A 7505-nucleotide genomic window follows, 5' to 3' on the forward strand; every position below is an offset into this window, starting at 1 on the left:
TCCACCTATGCCTCGGGTTCTGAGCCAATCTCATAAATTCGTCCCAGGTGCATGATTTTTGGCCTCGCGTGCACGAAGCCTGAGATTTCTCTGCAACATCCACATATGATCATGGAAGAAGTGGCTAAAACGTATGCAGATATCTGCATTGCAGTCATAGTGTGGCTGCGAGGGGGCAGGACGGATTGTTGCCGGAGCTTCCAGCTCCACCGGAAGAGCAGCAGCACGCACTCGACGAACGTGGAATATCGACGATTACTACTAGTACTAGTAGGGTGAAGTACTTGCGCGCTGCAGTAAACAGCTCCGTCTGCGACACTCTTGTTTCCGTTGGATTGCGCTTATCCGACGAGGAGGCTTCCGAGCTGTGGAAAGCGATGCGACGCCGCCTAAGGAGTTGATTTTCCACGTCGCATGCATGGCTCCTGGTACAGATACAGCGGCGGCTACGTCGCATGCATGGCCTTCTGCATGCATGCTGCTGCAAGGCTGGAGGATCTCGGTCTATTCGACTCAAACTTTGGATTCGAGGATCCGACCGGCTTGAGTGCACCCTTGAGCGAAACCAATTCACTCACGAGTCTCGACCTCCGTTTCCAAAGACTCTCCGCAGCCTGTTTAGAGGCTGTGGCGAACGCCCTCATCACTGGCGCAAGCAAATCCATCGCTTCTCTCAAACTCGTGTATGCTGGAGGGTGGCACGCATCGTTGACGGTTGGGTACTATGCTCAAGAGCAACACGACGTTCCTAAAAGATCTGACGCTCTCTGGCTTCGAAATCAGCAATTCCCAACTCATCGGTTTCATGGAATGCCTCCATCACATTGACTCTCTGCAGCGTCTCTCCCTGGCTGAGTGCGAAGGTTTCCAAGTGAATACAGAGGTAGTGGCCGCCGTCTTAGACGCTCTCGATCCGAGTGGCCTCGGTGTGTTAGATCTGTCCAACACCCCATTGCAAGACAACGCAGCGCAGCTGGCCAGGAACCGCGAAAAGCGTCGTGAGGCTCTAAAAGCACAAGCTAATAAGATCCCCGCCACAGCTGCGCGGCTCTTCCTACGCGGAGATCCCTATGCAGGCAAGTCCGCCTCTCTGTTGCTCCACATCTTGGCTTCTACAGGAACAATTTCTATCGTCTTCACCAACTAGCTGTAGACGGACATGAGCTTTTGCCGCACTGATTCGAAGTCTTTTGTTACTTGATTGACTTCCTCTTCCAGGCAAGACAACCCTGTTAGCAACCCTCGCTCGTTGCATCGCTGCTGACACCCTCTTCCACAGAGCGAAGGCCTGTCTCTTGTGCTGCGCTCGACCTATTGATGTCAAGAACCAACGTACGCTAGGCATCGAGGTCCGTGCGTTAGTTAAGCATGGACTCCAAGTTTCGGTGTGGGATATGGCTGGCCAATCCCAATTTCATGCCTTTCCGGATCCCAGTGCCCAAGGAAGTCCCGCTTTTTTCCTCTTCGTCTGGAGCCCCGTCGACCGCCACGATGACAAAAATGGAGAAAACAAGACGCCGGAGGCTTTCGAGACCAGCTTCCGATACTGGCTCAAGTTTATAGCATCTAAAACTCGCCTGTCCAATGTGCCTCGCAAAATAATTGTTGTGCTGACGCGCGCAGATCGGAGGGATCTCCTCCATCACTGGATTAAACCCTCCGTGGATCGATTGCTGTAGGATTTCCACAACATCATTGAGCCTGCGGGCATTTGGCCAGTGGATGCTCGGGAGCCTGCGTCAGTCGAAAAGGTATCGTCTTGTATATTCGCCACAGCTCGTGCCATTTTGCAAAACGTACAAGATCTGCGGTAAAGTAAGGAGTCATTTCACGTTGTCCCAGCCCAAGGCCCGCATTATCAGTTGGCAGGATTTTGAGGACTTGTGTGACACAAAATTCCGTTCGTGATTCTGTTCTCCGCAAAGCAATTGCGGCTTCGCTCAACAAATCTGGAGACATAATTTACTTGCACGACATGCCGTTCCTTATTCTAGATACCAATTGGTTCTGCCACGACATTATGGGAGATCTGATTCATTTCTCTTCCCGGACCATGCCTCCAAAGGGGTTTGTAACGCAGCAGTACTTGGAGACATTGCTGGAAAGCAAGAAGGGCAATTCTCCCATTGTAAGGGGGGTGTACCTCGTTAAGTTAATGTAAGCTTTATCTCTGTTGTGAAGTTCCAAACGAGGCCCAGCCGACACTTTTTATCCCGACTACTCTTTCGAGTTCTTCGAAACGACATCCTAATTGGAGACGAGTAATGGAAGATGATCTGGATCCGAAGTTTGCCTATATCGGTAGACGTTTGGAATGTAGAAAGGGAGATCTCACTTTCCTTACTCCAGGACTATTCCCAATAATACAGGTGAGTGCTCTTGATTTTCACTTGATTCCTTTTCCGAAAAGGGTTCTGACAAATTGCAATATTTTGTCTAACGTTTTTGTTTTGTCGAACGTTTTAGTCCATAGAATCGTTGAGCCACAATTCTTTCGACGCATCAACACATTCATTACTCAGATAAGATTCAAGCAGTTTCTTGTCACATGAAAAACTTTCGATTTCAGGAAACAACTCTCCAGTAGATTAGAAACTAAGACTCGCGGAAAAAACGAAATCCAGAGATTTATGGTTACTAAAGTCTCTGCTAGCTACTTCCTGAAGTCACCTGATAATCTGGTCTCAATCTCCGTATGCTCGAGCTGGCAACGAGAAATGTAGATTTACAATCCGCTATCTAATTTTCTACTCGATCTTCCAGGTCAACTTTTATCAAGCATTCTGCGAGATCGGAGCAGATGTGAAGTTGCATAAAGATTTCATGTCAATCTACTACCAGGGTGTGGAGATCATGGTGGAAATTTGTGAGGCAATGGGAGAGCACGTTATTGATGTTTTGGTGCGCTTGTCTCAAGGAGATCTAAGCATCATGTTCAAATTAGTGGATGATAAAGTGATCAGAGCAATAATCCAAATCTGTGCCCAACCTATTGGCAATCAAGGGGTGGAGCTTGTGGAAGGGATAATCCGGCCCGATTGCTTGAAAGAGCCAGCGCCTTCTCATGAGAGAGAGAATCAGCGTGTCTTCAAGGAGGATCTCAAGAATAATCTCAAAAGGCAGCTACAACTGGGGCCGGATCAGAGCTTATTCCAGTATACAACTGGGGCCGGATCAGAGCTTATTCCAGTATACATGGAAGCAAAACGAATATTTTGAAGCAGGGTCAAGCTCGATTTATGACTTGCTTGGATTTGAGGAATCATTGAAGGTGGTTAATTCATATGAGGCCATCTTGGAAGGAGTGAAAGAGGAATTGGGGATTGCTGAAGGAGAGACATCCGAACAAGTCAATAACAGTGAATGTTCGACATCAACATTTACAAATGCTTTGCCACTAGCAAGGTTAGGGTCCAACCTGCTCAAAGATCGTAAGCAAGGCATGAGCAAGAACCTGGAGGTGAACATCGCTAACAGATGCCGAGACATGGCTACCACACTCTCTGCTCTCCACACAAAGGTGGATTCCCTCCACACGAAGGTGGATGTCGTCGATACCAAGATGGATTGCATACATACAAATGTTGAGAACATAGCCAAGCTTCAGAACAGGGTGTTGCCGCAGCTTCAAAGAAAGATAGAGCAGTCGTTGTACTTTGCTCTGGAGAAAGAAGCCGGAAAGATCCCTCGTTTTTGTTTTCTCACTACAGAAGGACTAGGAGTTGGCAGAAAATTGATAACGGCTATTACTAAGGATGTTAAAAGCATACGGGTAGAGCTATTTTGTGAGCATAGAAAACAGCCATACAGGGTGGATGGGCAGGAGGGTCTTTGTATCACAACATTCGACGAAGGGGCGATAAAGAAGGCACTGCCGAATTTGAATGGGTTCGTGAAAATCCTCTGTGTAGCAGCCAAGGTCGGAGCACATGCGTTGGGTGCAAATATTCCAGATTTCTCAAACCTCATTGCGTATGTGTTGGATAGGAAGTGGGTGGATCTGTGGAACAAGGTATAGGCAAATTCACAGGTTGGAACGTAATGGCGGAGTGACAGAGACCAACATAACCCAAAAATTCAAATTGCGACGTGCACTCTATCCTGACAGCAGAGTGGCTTGGCTTTGCGATGAACATTATAGAAGCGCAAAACCTTTCCCTCTCATACCATAACATGATGCTCGTCCGATATATATCGCTTTTGTTTTGGAAATACACCAGGTCTAAAGTTTTAGAGTTCCTACCTTATGGACACCACGTTGCATGGAATCTATAACTAAAAAGTTAACTTTTATTTTTTTTTCCCAACGAGGACATAATTTATTAAGAGAGAATATTTGAAAAAAAGGAAAAGGGTGCCTTCAAAAGGCAAAACTAGCACCACACGCACCTTAGAGCTCTATAGGCTTCTTTGTGAATACCAACAAAAAAAAATCTCCTTGCGAATTTGTTGAAGTTCACTCTCAACCGAGATCTTGCAAGGAGGTAGCCTCTGGAAAGGACACGTCATTCTTGAAATTCTACAGGTGCATCAGCACTAGGGCCCTAAGAACATGAAGCATCTGGTGAAAAAAATCAGTTTGTCCCCCCATATTACCAAGAAGCACCACCTTCCATTTTAGTTTGATTTCGATGTGCATACTGGTGAGTTTTTGTTCCAGGCCTTTCCAAAGCTCTTTCGAAACAGCGAACTCCCAAAAGAGATGCAAGTGGGTTTCCCTAAATTAGGATAGGTTGCCGGCACCCTAAAGTTCAACTTCGAAATTCTAGCTCTTAGAGGCCTCTTACCTACTATGATCTGCCATAAGAGGAAATTCAGTCTAAAAGATGGCATTGCTTGCCCTACCCTAGCCAATCTAAACTTCTAGTTAATTAACCTGTCCATGGAGCAAAAAATTCCTAATGCCTTTTGGCCAGTAACACTCCTTGTAGCTCTGCCTCTCTGTTGCAATCTTTGAGCGTGACGGTAGTAAAGGGTTTTCATTCAGCCAAAGAAACCCTCTGAAATCGTTAGCTTCTCTGAATAGGTGGCTTGTAGGCCAGTCTTGTTTACCTCTATTGATTATGATCATAATTAACTGTGTATCTGCCATACTAAGGCCATACTGGTCTGCCACTTGTCATGGTGTTTTCCACCTGCATCCTCTTGAGTCCTAGACTTGCCTGAAGGTATCTATAAAGGTACTTTGAGACATTTAAGTTGTGATAATGGCAAGGGGAAGAAGAAGAAGAAACAAAAGGAGGTGGTGTATGGGAAAATGATCTTCTACTTTTATTGTAAACATAGCTTTCAAAATTCATTAAGCATAACCTCATAGATAGATGGTAGGTAGAAAAGCTCAATAAATGTATGTTGAGTTTCCCTTATAGTGTGGTGGTCTTTGTGGTAGGCTTTGCTAGCAAATACTCATTCAAAGAACAAAAGGAAATTCATGTGACAGATTGGTATTCAAGCCAAGTGAACCTTTTTATCCACATTATATATTGTCAATTGGAGTTATTTGATGTGGAAAAAACCATTAAGTTTTTCATTTCATATGATAAACATCATGACAATTTGTTCATTCACCATGTTTCTTATTGCATGATAAATGGCTGAAAGATCAAGGGTATGTACTTAAGGCACATTGGGCATGGTTTGATTGAGCAATGTGTGAATTTAAAGCCAAGTGGCATTTCTAATTTTTTGCTAAATTTGGGTCACTCACAGGGATAGAGATGACACGGAATGCCTTTGGATCCATTCATAGCAAGGATAATCATGATGGGGTAGAAGAGAGTATAAAAAGAGCACTCACACATGATTAGATGAAGTAAAATGGTGTCACTTTGAAATATGCAATAGATGCTAATTTTCTCCATCTTCTTGTCTCAAGGATGCCATTCCAAATACTCATCTCAAAGAAGGGAGGTAGCAAGAGTATTTTGGAAGATCAAAGAAGGCAATGTGCAAAGAAATTGTAGGTTGGATTGCCAATCTATCCCAAATGTTCTCTCTATGCAAAATGTCAATGGATATTGTCAGTGCAACATGTGCAATCACAATTTGGAGGTTATCCTCCTTTTATTATTCATGTATGCAAGGATATCGGAGAAGATACACCAATCAAACACACATGAAGAGTTCAAAGTATCACACTCTCATCCCTTTTTTGCAGGATATGAATAGTGGTGAAGAAGAGAATAGGCACTCATTAAAGACAAATATGAGCAATGATGAGAGGGTGATGGGCTCACATATCAAGCTCACCATGATCCTTAAGCACGCTCTCTATATTGGATATAATTTTGGAGCCATCCCAAAGAGAAATAGTGAAGAAGAGGCATAATTCATCTTTTCAAATGCCTTGGTAAAGGAGTTTATAGTAAAACCACAAAAGGATGGATGGGGAAACTATATTTTTTCTAGATCCTATATATCTTCTTCAGGGATACTACTATCCTACAGTAGAGGAAGAAAAGAACACTCTCCTTGATTTTGTTAACCAATTGTTTTCATGTACCTACATCTAGTTTGAGAAATTTAGTTCCCATGGAATCTCTTGAGGGTGTGCACAAAGTATGTTGGATTTCATGGAGGATACACAAATCCATCTATACTAGCATGCCCTTTGACGTACATCCTTCATTGTCATCCTTTTTTTGGCTTACATCCTTCATTGTCATCCTTTTGTTGGCTATCTTTTATTCCACGTAAACTGTTGTGGATGTTCTATCTTAAGCAAACACATGGACAATTGTGTTGTTTTTGCTCTACACTATGGACCTTTTTACTGTCTGTCTCTTATGCCCACTAGACTGTAGGCTGACTTTGCTTTGTAAGAGGGGAGTCCGCTTAGTGTTTCAACTGATTGTTGAGAAGTTAGGTTGGATCTTTTTTTTTGTTGTTTTTTATGCCAACTAAACTAGTTAGATGTTCTATTTTAAGCAACTAATGGATAGCTCAGCACTATTACTAGCGGCACACATGTATTAAGTAATTAGCTCAAATCTTTTTTATGGCTGTCTTTTATGCCTAGTGTGTGGACGCTCTCTGTCAATGACATATATGGATAGTTGGGAAATTTCTACCCTATATTTTGTATGCATTAACTAAACTATAATAATTAAACATTTCTTTAGTTTCACGATTAAAAAGACTATCTCAAATCCTAATGCATCTAAGTTGAACTATTATAGAGATGCCTCAGATTTATGGATGTCTAGGTTGGTTTTGCTTTGTATTATGTATGTCCAAATGGACCATATAACATAAAAGACTTCACCCTAGTTCAAGAGTTTAAATTTAAAAGAATATCTCCAAAGAGTTCTACATATAACATTGAAGGCATGGAGTTCTACATTATCAAATGAATCAGTTTGGACATTCAACTTATGCAACTAATGTAAGAAGATGTAATATGTGATGTCTAAATGGTATTAGGAATGCTTGGATGCATGCTCCAAATTAGGCTCCATAGTAGTAGGCTCTATAGTTGCAAGTTCCAAACCATGATCCATAGCAAT

General features: G+C 43.1%; 1 pseudogene; it reads left to right on the top strand.

The window, feature by feature from the left end:
• The first annotated feature begins 459 nt into the window (after positions 1–459).
• Positions 460–4172, top strand: LOC147890030 (protein TORNADO 1-like; annotated as a pseudogene).
• The last annotated feature ends 3333 nt before the right edge of the window (positions 4173–7505 follow it).

The sequence above is a fragment of the Dipteris shenzhenensis genome, chromosome 19 (assembly GCF_047967505.1).
Source record: "Dipteris shenzhenensis isolate YYH24624 ecotype China chromosome 19, Dip_SZ_1.0, whole genome shotgun sequence".
Classification (NCBI taxonomy): domain Eukaryota; kingdom Viridiplantae; phylum Streptophyta; class Polypodiopsida; order Gleicheniales; family Dipteridaceae; genus Dipteris; species Dipteris shenzhenensis.